The 14,941-nt window shown below is 39.8% G+C and overlaps 1 protein-coding gene across 2 annotated transcripts in view; it reads left to right on the forward strand.

Annotated features, from left to right (window-relative positions):
- ITPRID1 (ITPR interacting domain containing 1) overlaps positions 1–14,941 on the forward strand; it is a 113,304-nt gene that overhangs the window by 13,178 nt on the left and 85,185 nt on the right. The window contains exon 1 of one of the 2 annotated variants that reach the window (XM_047695844.1): positions 4,316–4,382. The exons of the other annotated variant lie outside the window; for it this stretch is intronic. The gene's annotated coding sequence lies outside the window, so the exon portion shown is untranslated. Of the gene's footprint in view, positions 1–4,315; positions 4,383–14,941 lie in introns of those variants that run through there. 2 annotated transcript variants of the gene reach the window in all.

The raw sequence follows: 14,941 nt of genomic DNA on the forward strand, positions 1-14,941 counted from the left end.
TAGTGTGGGATTTAGCACAAGTAAAAAATAAATAGTGGCCATTATTACCATCATCTTATCATCTTATTTTTATCACAACTCCTAAATACAGAACTCCTACATGGAAAGGACTAGCTTGAAATGAGAGTGAGTATATCTTTGAAGTTATGTTGATATAATCTTTTTTATAAAACAGGAAACACTTCAATGGGTCTTGGTAAAGGATGTGGGTCAGATGAAGATTCTGGGAAGGCTGTAGCTTTCTCTCCCTACCCCAGGCTTTGTCTCTGAGCATTAACCCACCACTCTTCCAATCCACCTCTTCACTAGTTCACTAATTCACTTCTTCTCTGCAAAAGCAGTTTTCTGAGGGTGAAAGTGGGAATTGTAGCACTCTTCTAGCCTAATCAATATGTCTTTTTAAATGTTTAATAAAAGAAGGTGAGTGTGTGTGTAGAAGAACAATGACAAGAAGGAAAACTGGTCAGAGCTCAACCAGGGGAAAGGATTAGCCCACCAGAGACAATGATTCTGAAATGCTGTTGTTGGGATTCACTACATCTGCTCTGTTCTGGAAACTTGAGGAAAAAATGCCGATTTTCTGATTCCACCCCGGATCTACTGATGGACTAGAGAGCTCTCGCCAGCAACTCCCATGCTCATTCAGGTCTGAGAGGCCTTTTACTAGCCCTTTTACTGTTGTCTCTCCCTATGAGAGTTAACTCCCAGTAGACATTTCAACAATGCCTCTGACTCTATTCTCCACTCCAAGCAACATGATTATAATGTGGCTTCTCATGTAAGTCAAAGGTTTCAGTTCTTTAGAGCCCACGTCTGCTTCTGCTTTGGCATTCTTAACTCTTTTCCTCATCATCATGGTCTAGATTCTCCTCTCACTCTAGACTCCATCCTTTAATGAATTCATCTGTCACCTTGGTTCACATAGGAGCCAGTCTGTGGCTGCCCCGGTATGTTAGCCCCGCCTTCACTACTGAACTCTGGACTTAGTATCCAAGAGGCATATTGATACTTCCCATCAGGATTTCTACGGAAACCTGAAGCTACATTTGCAAAACAAAACACACTAGATCCCTCCATAAACTGACTCCTCCTTCTGTAATCCCTGTTCAATAAAGAAATGGCACCAACCACTTGCCCAAGTTAGAAACCTGAGAAAAATCTTTGACCACTGTCTCCCCCTACATAGTGGACAATTAATGAAACCTACTGATTTTTCTTTTCTCCCACATGAGCCCCAAGTTACTCACATTTTTATTTCTAATCTTGGGGCCATGATTGTAGTCACAATTATATCTCACCTGGCTTCCGGGCTCCCATCTTTCAGTTCAGTTCCTTCCACTTATTCCATTCTCCATATTGAAGCAAGAGAACATTTTTAAAATATAAATTTGATCATGTCACTTCCCACTACCCTCAGAATAAAGTTTAAAGCTCTTAATAGCACATGACATCTTTCACGATCCAGTTACTCCTTCTCTTTCCAGCTCAATGACTTGAAACACCTCTTCATAGTTTTTGCAGTAGCCATACCTAGATTCTTGCAATTCTTCAAGTGGACCATTTCCTCTCTTGTCCCACGCACATGCTGTTCCCTCTACCTTCCTCCCACCCCATGCAGAACTTAGGGGTTAACATTTACTTACTGGCACTTTAAGAAGGCTATCCCAGACAAAGGGGTTTACTGGTGAACTCACCTGATAACTGGGTTTCTTTTAGCCTTTTTTCCCAGGATGACCCATTAATGGTAGAAGCATTACACAGAGGCTTCCTGACACCTTAGTTCTAGTGCATAATATACCAAAAATTCATTTTGCAAAACTGTGAAATCACTTAGCTTTTCCAGGTCTCATTTTCCTTTTATCCTTGACATTCCATTACAAGATTACTGGGTTAATCCAAAAAAGTCAAGGCTATGAGAATGACCTACTTATTGAAAATATGGAAACTGCATGGCATCACTTATCCAATCTCACTTTTGTTCTACTCTCACCTCTCCGCTAACCAGAGAAACTCCGCCTTTTAGTTTGCCTCCCTTTTCCCTCACCTCCTCCACTCACTTCTATTCTCTGTTAGGACCAGGCTTCAACTTGGTATTTTCCAGGATTTTTTTTCCAAACCCCCAAAGCTGGGCCAAGAACCCTACCTATAAGGTCCCATAATACTTTCTTTTTCTCCAGAAAAACTTAGCAACTCTATTGTCATTTTTTTCTCTATTGTCATTTTGATCTACTTTCTTGCCTCCTCCCTCAGAGAGTGAACTCTGTTCACTCACTGTTAAGTTTCTATTTGTGCCTGAGTGATATTCTTCTGCAACCTGAAGAACAGACCCTGCAGGAAGTGTTCTATTTGGGAGGCTGTTCTTAGCATAACAATGCACTGCTATCAATTGCCATTTCAAAGTTTCACAGACTTTCTCACTATTTTTTAAAAAGATTTTATTTATTTATTTGACAGAGAGAGAGAGAGATCACAAGTAGGCAGAGAGGCAGGAAGCGGAGTGTGGGGGGGGAAGCAGGCTCCTTGCAGAGCAGAGGGCCCGATGTGGGGCTCCATCCCAGGACCCTGGGATCATGACCTGAGCTGAAGGCAGAGGCTTAACCCACTGAGCCACCCAGGTACCCAACTTTTTCACTATTATATCTTCTTTAATTTTCATGCAGAAAGGTTGTTTGTTTGTTTTTTTTAATTCAGTGATGTACACATTTCTTTTTTTCTGATTTGACTATGGATCTGAAGAGGAATTGATTTTCCCAAGACCTTTCTTGTAGGAGCTATGTTTAGATAGGCTCCTATTTTCCTATTTTCAAATGCAGATTTCCATGCATGTGTACGGCAAGTCTCAATAAATGAGCTACATAAATAAATACATGTGTAATTAATGGATAATCAAAATATGGGTAATTGAGGGCTTCTTTGTGGATATAAGTGCATGCCCATTTTTATTTAAAAAACCATTTTTGAAAAAATCTTCTGAGATGAAAACTGTTAAAATAGGTATTTCATCTTCTAAGTGTAGCTCTGGAAATAGTATTTCAATTAACATATGTTTCGTCAATTAGCTTTTGTCCAAAACTGTCATATCCTAATAAGTGATGCAGAGGTTCTAATCTTCTTTTTCTTTTTTTTTTTTTAAGATTTTATTAATTTATTTGACAGAGAGAGAGAGAGATCACAAGTAGGCAGAGAGGAAGGCAGAGAGAGAGGGGGGAAGCAGGCTCCCCGCTGAGCAGAGAGCCCGATGCGGGGCTCGATCGCAGGACCCCGGGATCATGACCTGAACCGAAGGCAGAGGCCCTAACCCACTGAGCCACCCAGGCGCCCCAGAATCATTTTTAAATAGTGCTTTAGTGTTGTGTCCTTTATAAGGATGCATGGTGAATGTGACTGTGAAATTTAATTTTTTAAAAATGAAGCTGCTATTGTGCTTATTTACCTTTCTAAAGTGGGATTGTCTGATCTTTCAATTAAAATTCTTCACAAATACTGAAATCCCATGGAAGGTAGGACTGACTGTTAGCCCTGACAGCTTGGTCCCTTCTTTATGGGTTTGGGAATACGCACGTATGTTTATGTTTCGTTTCCTCTGAACTTTCCAATAGAACTTCCTGGGAATTGAGTCTCTCCACCTGGAATATCAAATTCTACTGTCCTCATCTCCAGTGATGGTTTGCAATGCAAATTGTCGGGTTGGTTACACACAGTACCATAACCATGGTAACCAAATGAAGACAAGTTTGCCTTACTTCCTCAGTGAAGTACTTTCCAGCCCTGCATTCAGACCTGATGTTACTGCCAACAGTCAAGGGCTTTAAAGGAACAGCCCGATGGTTCAGAGAAATAAAAACACAACTGGAGCCATTGTATTCCTTCCCCCACACTCCTCCCCTGAGTCCAGGACTTGCTACCAATCTCTCCTGCCATTTCTAACTACTTTCAGCTTTCTTGGAGGGGAGACTAGAGAGAATCCCTCTGTATCTTTATCCCCAGCTTGACTGTAGATTTGGGCAAACCCACTGCCCTGGCTTTCCATGTCTAGCTCCTAAACAGGAGCAGATAGAAACCTGCTTCTGTGTTCACAAGGACTTTTTAGTGTTAGCAGCTGTGATGCTCAAGGAGACAGGAAGGCGTCCAAATAGAAGCAGACACTTTCTGAGAACAACCACAGCAAGTTGCAAGGGCCACTTCTCTGCCAAAATTCCTTTCTTCTGGTAGAGTCATTCTTACCATTTGTTTGTTTCCAGCCTGTGGGGGAAGGGTCTCAGTCCTCTGTTCTCATTTTCTGTCTGTTGGAATGGGAGGGCAGCTGTGGTATGATCTGAAACTTCTGTACCCGCAGCAGTGTGACCCGGTGATGCCCAGGAAGAAAGACTATAAGCAATAAGGTAAGCGATCTAATTGCATGGATTCTGGCCTGGATGATTTCCGCACTCCCATGACTACCTGGGTGGCTGCCATTAACACGGAAAGGTAAAAAAATACAGGGGATGGGAATGCTCTAGGCACAAAATTCTTAGTTTACTTCCCTTTGGTTGTGAATACCATGTTAAGCAATGTTTCTGAAGTAAGAGGAAGAAGGTATTTTTACTTTCTATTGTAACTAGTGGGACTTGTGTGTCATTTTCTCTGGTACTTATTACCACGATTTGGTTCAGAGGATGATTTTTTAACTCTGTCATTCCTTCTATCATTATTTGTTGGGATTCTCTAAGAATAGCTTTCCCATCTCCCCACAGGTCTGCCTCCTTTAGATATTAGTACACATTATCTGAGCTCTCCAGGAGGTTTCCCTAATTAATATTTCCACAATGACGAGTGTCAATTTCCTATCTTCTAGGAAGATAGGAGATAAGATAGGAGATAAGATTTCTGAGAATCTAATATGGTAACCTATTGTCTTTTTAGTCCTCATTTCCTTGAATATTTATAAGCTTCACTACATTTACATTCTTCAGCCCTTCGTACATGCTCCCCCCATTTTAACTAGGCTCCATGCCCAACGTGGGGCTTGAACTCACAACCCTAAGACAGAGACCTGAGCTGAAGTCAGAAGTTGAACACTTAACTGAATGAGCCACCCAGGTTCATTTGAATTTTGAATTGCCTCATTACATTGTTTCTACTTCTATGTGTCTTCATTTTATTGATTTATAATTGCATGTCGTACATCAAGGATAAAAACGCCTTTCATGTCACATATACTGTCAACATTTTTATAGATCTTTTAGCATTTTGACATTTTTATTATTTTTGCCATAGGAAATTTTTAAACTCTTTACTGGTTAAATCCATTGCGATTTTCCTTCATTGCCTTTGGTGTCATTTCACTATGAGCTTTTACCACCTCAAGATTAGAAAAACATTTACCAATATTTTCTTTGAGGCCTATTTTCATTTCATTTTTTTCACATTAAATCCTTAACACTGTTGGAACTCATTTTGATGAATTGTGTAGGGGTCTCTTGTTTGTTTTGCTTTGTATTTTTTCCATTAAATCCTAAATTCAAAAATAACTATAAATTCACACACAGTTCTAAAAATAATAAGAAGTTTACCTGCCTTAATGCAGGAATCCTACCAACAATGCATAGGTAACCTATTTCTTCATATCTAGATTTCTATCTGGGATAGGATTTGTCTTCTCAACATACTTAACAGCTATAAAGTTGTAATATCAGGATAGTTTCTCATAATCACTTATAAGGAATAATATCTACTTTCTTCTCTATGTTCCCTGAGATTTTTATGATTATGATCATGGTGGGAAAGCAAAAATGATGACATCTTTGATGTCAGAGGAGTAAAGAATATGTTAGAATATGCCTTTGTGAATAATCCAGGTTGGAAAGAGGATTTAGACCCAGGGGCTGGCTTAAATCTTGATCTCTTCTCTTCACTGCTTGCTATGTCTGTGTGTTCTTGGATGGAACACATTCTCATTGTAGTCAAGAATTTAACCATTATGATGGTTTCCTATTGGACTGAAATATGATGCAATTTTTATTGTGTAACAGTATGTTTTGAAACTTGAGATGTGCACACCTGAAAATCTTTTTAAATTATATTTTAAAGACTTTATTTATTTGAGAGAGAGTGAGAGAGAGAGCATGGCGAAGTGGGGGGGGGGGGGTAGGTCAGAGGGAGAAGCAGACTCTCCGCTGAGCAGGGAGCCCAATGCAGAGCTTGATCCCAGAACCTGGATGGTGACCTGAGCCAAAGGCTGATGCTTAATCCCCTGAGCCACCCAGGTGCCTTGTACACCCTGAAAATCTTAAAGCAAATTGATCAGTTATTTTTTAAAGGTATTAGGAAAAGTGTATAGAAGGAAGGTATTATAGAGTCCAATTAAGAGTATTTTAAAGAGAAATAGCCATCTGCATTGGTTGGTCAGATTCTCCAGAGATGTGAGCTAGTACATATATATGTGTATATGTATATCATATTAAAATAATTCCATATATTTAATTAGAGAGAGGGGGAGGGAGGAATTTATATCTATCTATCATCTGTCTATCCATCTACCTACCTATTGTTGCTCACACAATTGTAGAGCCTGAGAAGTTCTATGACCTTCCATGTGCAAGCTGGAGACCCAGAAAAGCCAGTGGTGTAGTCCAGTCTGAGTGTGAAGCTTGAGAGCCATGAGCATCAATGGTGTAAACCCCAGTTCTATAGCATGAGGATTCTGATGTCCCAGCTCAACAGTCAGGCAGAGAGAAGGAGAAATTTCTTTCTACCTTTTTCTTCTCTTCAGGCCTCAACAGATTGAATAATTCCTGTCCACACTGGGGATAACAATCTGCTTTACTCAGTCTTCTGATTTAAGTGCTAATCTGTTCTGGGAACACCCTCATAGACACACCCAGAAATCATGACTAGCCAGATATCTGGGCATCCCCGGCCGAGTCAAGTAGACACAAAATATTAATCATCGCTCTATCAGATAAGATGAATTGTGATTTCAGTAAGCTAACATTGAAGAACAGCTGTTTAATTGTTGCAAATCCACTGCTGAATAGCCCTTTGGTGAAATTTATGCTATAATTTTTCACGTGCATTTTAATCCCCCTGTCTGGAATGTTTGCCTATCCATTACCCATCTTCAAGAGCCAGAGCCAATACTTCCTCTTCAAAGGAACCTTTTTTATGTCCCTAAATGAGCATTTTCCTCCTTTAATATTTGAGAACAGTTGTTTTATACTTCTCTTAAAATGCATATTATGTTCTACTTCACAATATAGTTAATAAGTACTATTTTTTATAAAGGACTGTAAGCTCCTCAAAGTTTCTTTGTATACCATAGACAGTAAGATGTTTCATTGAATTAGTAGATGTTATTATTGCATTTATGTAATAGTTCATGCATATAATGCATTTTTATGAGGAATGACAAGTGCACATTACTGTCTCTGATATGACAGAGACTGTGAAGGTAAGTCATAATTCTCACCTCCTGAGAACAAAAACAAGAGTCCAGTATCAGAAAAATCATTCATTTATTAACAGTCATGTCTGATCCCCCATTATTACTCATGGTCTAGGCTAAGTGCCAAGGATTAAAAAAAAAAAAAAAGTCACGGTCCTTGTCTCCAGGGGGTCCATTTAGTTGAGTGGAAGGGCAGAAGTATAAATAAACTAAGTGTGAAAAGTGCTTTCATAAGGAGTTGTACAGGTTGCTGGGAGTGCCAGAAGAGGGCTAGGATGGGAGTGGAGAGTGATAAGGAAAGAAAGTTCTATGGAATGAGTTCCACCTGAACTCAGTGGAATGGTATCCAGGAAAGAGGGAAACGCAGCACCAGCAGAGGGATCTGCACCCCGTAGCAGCAGAGAGGAGGGCACGCTGAAAACAACAAACAGGTCTGCGCATCCAGAATAGGATGTACACGAAGGAACCTGGATGGCAATGTTACAGGAATGGAAGATAGCCCCACCACCTTTCATTCTCCTTCCCCAGGATGAGGCAAGGCAAATATGGAGAAGACAAGAGTAGGAATAATGAAAAAAGAAAGAATCATGGAGAAGAAAAAAAATCTCCTTGAAGTTGGAAAGGGACTGGAACAGGGCTCGCAGTAGGTGAATCTGTTGATTCAGTGTTCCCAGCCTCAAAGGCATTTCACGTTTCTAGGAAGCTGTATATATGGTTCTTGACTGTCGTCTTAATACTCTTTTGCTTATTTCACCAGCAAAAGATGAAAACTCCAAGTCTGAGAGAACTGATTCTGGATTCCAACTTGGGTGCAGCTGCCTTGTCTTTAAATCTAGCTTGCTCCTAAATGGCAGGAGAGAGCACCCTCCACATATTTCACAGTGGGAGGAAGCCACCCACGGAGTAAATCATCACAGACTGCGTGTTCCTCCTAGCAGAGTGTTGACAGAACACTCTATTCTCTAGGCTCTGTTTCTACTTCACTGAATCACTTGGAAATCTTCACCCATATTTATGGGACTTTGATACTTGGATAGGGAGGAAGAGCAGAAGGGCATTCCTGGCCTGGCTTTATTGCTTGAGTTTTTGAGTTGTCTTCTAAGTAATAGAAACAGTGTTTTATTCTTATCCCTTGTATAGTTTTGATGGTCATACCTTTAAAATATTTTTTTATTTATTTATAAAGATTTTATTTATTTATTTAACAGAGAGAGAGAGAGAGAGATCACAAGTAGGCAGAGAGGCAGGCAAGAGAGAGAGGGGGAAGTAGCTTCCCTGCTGTGCAGAGAGCCCAATGCAGGGCTCCATCCCAGGACCCTGAGATCATGACCTGAGCCAAAGGCAGAGGCTTACCTCACTGAGCTACCCAGGCACCCCTAAAATATTTTTAAAATATTGAGCTCCATTGGTCAACGAATAGGTTATGTGGAGGCTAGAAATAGAATAATCATCTTATGGAATCATCTCATTTCATCCATTTTTCTTATGTCATGCAAGAGGAAATTACATTCCATGACAACTTGAAACCACATACCCAATGTCATGCAACCAATGAACTAATTGTTGATTAATTAAAATAAATTACCTTTTGTTTCCCTGGTGATGAGTTAAGATCTTTCATCTGCTGTTAGCTTGTGGAAGGCACATAAGAGAAGGTAAAAGAAGGTATTTACTCAGATAATCTTGGTTGAAATAGTGGAAGTGGACCTCAAGTGATAGCCCAGAAAATTTTGCTTCAAAGTGGAGGTAGTATATATATTTATATAGTGAATATATATTGAAATATATGTGCATGTATGGGTTCAAATATATATGTATCTGTATAATAATCTGATCATTTGAGGATGCCTGGGTGGCTCAGTCGGTTAAGCGGCTGCTTTCGGCTCAGATCATGATCTCAGGGTCCTGGGATGGAGTCCCACATCGGGCTCCTTGCTCCGCAGGGAGCCTGCTTCTCCCTCTGCCTCTACCTGCCACTCTGCCTGCCTGTACTCTATCTCTCTGACAAATAAATAAATAAATTCTTTAAAAATAATAATAATAATCTGATCATTTTTCTAGTTCAGATTACATTGTTTTCTGATACCACATAGCTATCCTTGGCAAGTTGTACCTTTAACATTGCTGAATATCGAAGTTTTATCAAAGATTTCATAACCAAATTTGCAATGATACTTCTCAATTCCTTGCTAGCATCCATTTAAACATTAATTTATTCAGCAAACATATATTGAGTACATTATCCTACAATTATGGTAGGAGAACTAAGATCTGTCCTGAAGAAAATCTTACATGGTCAAACAGAATTGTAAGTACAAACTTATAAAACAATGTGAACATACTTTGTAGTGATTTATACTAAACTATTAGATCGAGGAGCAATCAAAGCCATACTTACATAGGGAGAGCATGTAGATAGAGGAGATAAGAGTGGGCTGAGGTTTGAACACTCAAAATTTAGGAAAGTCATGGGCTCCTGGGTGGCCCAGTCAGTTAAGAATCTGACTCTTGATCTCAACTCACGTCATGATCTGAGGGTGGTGAGATCAAGCTGCATGTCAGGCTCTGTACTGGGCATGGAGCCTGCCTAAGATTCTCTCTCTCACTCTCTCTGCCCCTTCCCCCACTCTAAAAAAAATTTAGAAAAGCCAACAAAAGATCTTGAGAAAAAAAGCCTTGAGTGAGATAGGAGGATATCTGAGAGAGCAAGATATATTAAAAAGAAAGAAAGAAAGAAAGAAAGAAAGAAAGAAAGAAAGAAAGAAAGAAAAGGAATGAAAAGATTGTTTCCATTAAGAGGAAGTGGTAAACTACTGAAAATTCTGAAATGATAAGAACAGATAGTTAAGTGTTAGCATACTGATTGGGGTGGGTAATAAGAGAGTGGGAGGTGTGGATAGGTCTGTACGTGGGAGCATTTGCTATGTGATCCAAATGAGACTATAAGTTCTCATTCACATACAGTTAACAGCAGCAGAAGTCAATGTGAGATATACTGTAAGGGCCTCTCTCTCACCCGCTTTTAAGTGACTTGATGTGAGATGTAAAAGGAATAGAGGAACTAAGGAAGACTCATAAGTTCTTGGCCTGATCAACTGCCTGAATAGTGTACACCATTTATTGAGATGGGGACCAATGGAATAAAGGCAGGTATACAGGAGATCAAGCAGAAGTCAAGGAAAGAGTAAAGAATTCAGGGTGTTACGTATTATGTTAAAAATGTAAGTATCCAAGTGAAGATGTCAAGTGACTAGGAATACCCCATTCTGAAGCTTAGGTCCTCTATTCTAAGATGTGGAAATATGAATTCAGGAATCACCTTAAGAAAAATAGAAAACTAGAGTAGGAGTTGGAGAGAAGTTGAAGGGTCAAAGGAGAATAATTTTAAGATGAGAGACATGATAGCATGCTCCAAGCTTAAAGAAACAATCCAATAGGGAAGGAAAATGGTATCTAAGCAAAGTTTGTGAGTAAAATAGAGGTGACAAAGGATGCTTGAAATTGGGAATTTGGAGGTTGTTCATTTATAGTGATGAAGTATGACCATGGGAACTGAGTGGAAGGAAGGGATACTGAAAGTGGAAAGATTACTGAACTCAGTGGTCGGGTGTTGATGGGTCATCTAGATTGACAATGAAATCTTCCAGGAGGATGACAGAAATACCGTTCCATTTTCAGTAAATGAGGGTGAGTGTCCTGGATGTTGATGACAACACAGTCTGAGAGCTTATGCTTCGAAGGAGAGAGGAAATGAGATCTGAAAGCATCATTGAGGAACATGGAGGAACTCTATACTATCTCCAAGATTACGGTCCTTATTCAGTGGGTGAAAAAAAAAAAAAAAAGCCACAGCCTGAGAAAGAGGAGAAGGAAACCATGTTCAGGTTTCAATTAGAAAAAGGGCATGAAGGGACATTCAATGAAGAGCTTAGGATAAAAGGGATTTGGTAGGTGACAGTCCCTGAATTCCAGAGGGCACAGGGTTTGGGAGTGCCTGTAGAAGGTGGAGATTGGGCTAGATGCGGCAATGTCCACTGCCACAGGAGCATGGTTCAAGGGCATGATGGGATTAGTCCTATGGTCTCCAAGAGTAAGAAGTATGAATCAGTTCTCTTAAAGTGTTAGCCTCCCAGGACTGGTATCTTAGTCTTTGGAAGGAAGTGAGTGATATTAAGGCATATGGTAATCATCTTTTTCAGAGCACATGGGGCTCTCAAGGCTTCCTTTTCAAACCTCTGTGAGTGATGTCACAACTGGGAAAGGGACAGGTCTTCATGGAGCATATGGCTCTATGTAGACTTCTCCTAAATTTTTCTGCTGGTGAAAGTCATTGTAATGGCAAGTGGAAGGGAGCAAGGAAACCAGGACACCATTTGAGATCTTTTTTTTTTTTAATTTTATTTATTTATTTGATAGAGAAATCACAAGTAGGCAGAAAGGCAGGCAGAGAAGGGGGTGGGGGAAGCAGGATCCCTGCTGAGCAAAGAGCCCGACTCGGGGCTCGATCCCAGGACCCTGAGACCATGACCTGAGCCGAAGGCAGAGGCTTAACCCATTGAGCCACCCAGGTGCCCACCATTTGAGATCTTAACAGAAGGCTTGAATAGAGGCACCCATGACGAGGATCCATTGTAGAGACATAGGGATGGTGAGATTCCTGTGGACCCAGAATGCTTGTGGAATTTTTTTTCCCATTATGATGTTCTCTTCTTGAGCACAGGTCTCCTTCACAAGTGGGGCCAAGGCTAGAACTACAGCCTACAATTATCAGTTATAACCTTGAAATTAAGACTGTAGTTGAAGGTATTTCCAAACTCTTACATGAGTCTCTAGTCTCAGGTAAATCTGCATTCTCATGGTCACAGAAATATTTTATTCTCATACTCTCCAACTATATCTTCACAATTATTCAAACTAAGTAATCTCAAGATGACACAGGTTATCCACAAACTATGAGTGCCGAATTGATCTCCTATGGAAAAAGAACCCAACTATTACATTGACTGGTGATTCTTTTCCTATACTTGATGGTTATTGACATGAAAGTGACCTAGAGAGGCAACATAAAGAAAGAAAAAAAAAACTGATCAATATGGGTATTGATTGTTTTATATACACTTTGCACTAATTTTTTTCCAACAGCCATATGAATGGTTATTTCCTACTAATTACAGAGATGAAGAAATAGATTATCAGAGATGTTTGAAAATTTCCCCAAGGAGATGTCAGAAAAGCAGCAGAGCTGAGATTAAAATCTGGAGTTATCTAACCTGAAAACATTTATTATTTTAACCACATAAGAACCAAGAATGCGGGCTAAAGCAGCTGGTGTCCCTTTACCAAATAACCAAGCAATCAGTTTACAGTTACAGATTATTTACCCTGGGCAGAGTTCTGTGCTGGGATCTATGGGGAACACACAGATAAATAAGGCACAGTCCCTATTCTCCAGTCTGAACAAGATGTTTGGCAAGACAACCTGTTTGCAGAGAGGTGAAACAAGTTAAATAACCCCAGAGGACAAGAATGTAACCATTGTCCCTGCTTCAAGAATCAAAGTATCGAGTTCTGTGATTTCACTGTGGGCCGAAAGCTTCACATCCATGGTTGCCTTTGCTCAAGTGAAAGAAAATGTCATGGAAAGTTAATGTAACAACACCAATTTTCTTTCTCATTGTGAGTATTTTAAAAAATCGGAAACTTGATAATATTTCAGTACATTTCTCTTTTTTGTCTTTTCAAAACACTTCACTTTAGTTTTGTTTTTACAAAATTGAGTTCTTGCTGCATATATTGTTTTTCATCCTCTTTTTAAATTAAACTTGATAATATAAGAAATTTCCCACATTAAAGGAAGTTCTTTATACACATAAGGGTTAATGGCATTATAATTAGGATGGAAAGGATCTGAAGACAGGGAAGGGACCTTCAGGCACAGACGGCAACATAATCTGAGATGAAGATTCACTTCGGACCAAGTCAGCATTGGCAAGAATTTGGTTCCAAATGGTCCTGGAGATAAAGGGGTTAATCAGAGGATCGGGCAGAGACCACATCCCGAAACCTGCCACCTGATCCCTGTCCCTTTACAAAGAACTGCTCTTCAGGTCAAGCCAGTGGAGGTCAAAGGAAGGACACTGGAGCATCCAGCATGAGCATTGAAGAATCCAAAGCAGATTTGTTTACTAAGCGGAAAGGGATTCACTGAAACAGACCGGAACAAAACGGTTTTTCTTTACAAACTGGTCCCTGACCCTCGCCTTTAGCAAAGGTTCCCACTTTTCTTGGCAGGTTTTTACTGCTCTAAAGCCAACTACCACCGAGCTGGCAGGGAGCATATCCTCACCGGTTGTGCGAGCCTGGTGGCTAAGGTCAAACGTGCCATTTTAGAACGGAAGTTTGGGGACAGACCAATAAAGCAGCACTTTTATCGAAAACTTTGATGATTTTTACAGCGTTCTTTTTGAAAAAAGGTGGTAGCTCGGTTAAAATTGGACATTGTAGTATAGACGCAGCAATTTGAGGAATTCAGCTGCTTGAGAACTCCGGCCCCCACTACCGAGCCGGAAGCTTTTGTGCTAAATATGACCCCACTTACCCCCGAGGCTGGTGGAGGAGCAGGACTCTCTGGGGTATCTTATTTTTCCATAAATCATTATTCTTTTCTTCAAACCCTGAGCACTTACTGAGTCTGAGCTCTCATGAATCTTGTTGAGCACGATTTTGGAGATTTTCCTTCCTTTAGAAATTGTGCATTGTCGGAGTTGAATACACACACAAGATGCCTGGCATTGCCAAAGAGGACTTTTTTTTACTCAAAAGAGCCAAAGCGTGTGTAAAATTAAATAGCCAGAAATTAAATGCAATTCCTAAAGTTGATTTTGTCTAGTGTTATGCATCCTACTATACCAAACAAAAGTTAGAAATAGAATCTTATCTGTATCATTCTTGCTTTTATTATTTTATTATTTTTGTCTTGTGTTTGAAATTTTTTTAACTTTTTTTGTTTTCATAGAATATTCTGAGAGTTCACTTTCTTTTTTTTTTAAAGATTCATTTATTTATTTTAGAGAGAGACAGAGACAGAGAGAACCCTTGCAGGTGGGCAGAGTGAGAGAGAGACAGAGAGAGAAAATTTCAAGCAGATCCCCTGCTGAACTTATAGCCCAAAGTGGGGTTTGATCCCACAACCCAGAGATCATGACCTGACTTGAGCCAAAATCAAGTATCAGATGCTCAACTGACTGAGCCACTCAGGCACCCTCCAAAATTTAACTTTCTTAAGTTGGCTGACTAAAAGACTCACTGTTAATTTAGATCTCACCTGTCCACCCTTTGCCATAATTTTTAAACAATTGAAATTTCTTAGTATTTGCTTTTTTGATCATAAAATGAACAGTCATCACCATTGTCATTGATTTTTGCAGTAATTTACTATTGTAACCATAAATGTATATTTATCCTTCAGTTATATTACAGAATTCTAATGTACGAAGCAGGGAAGGAAACTCTACCAAC

This window comes from Lutra lutra, chromosome 11 (genome assembly GCF_902655055.1).
Source record: "Lutra lutra chromosome 11, mLutLut1.2, whole genome shotgun sequence".
NCBI classification, from domain to species: domain Eukaryota; kingdom Metazoa; phylum Chordata; class Mammalia; order Carnivora; family Mustelidae; genus Lutra; species Lutra lutra.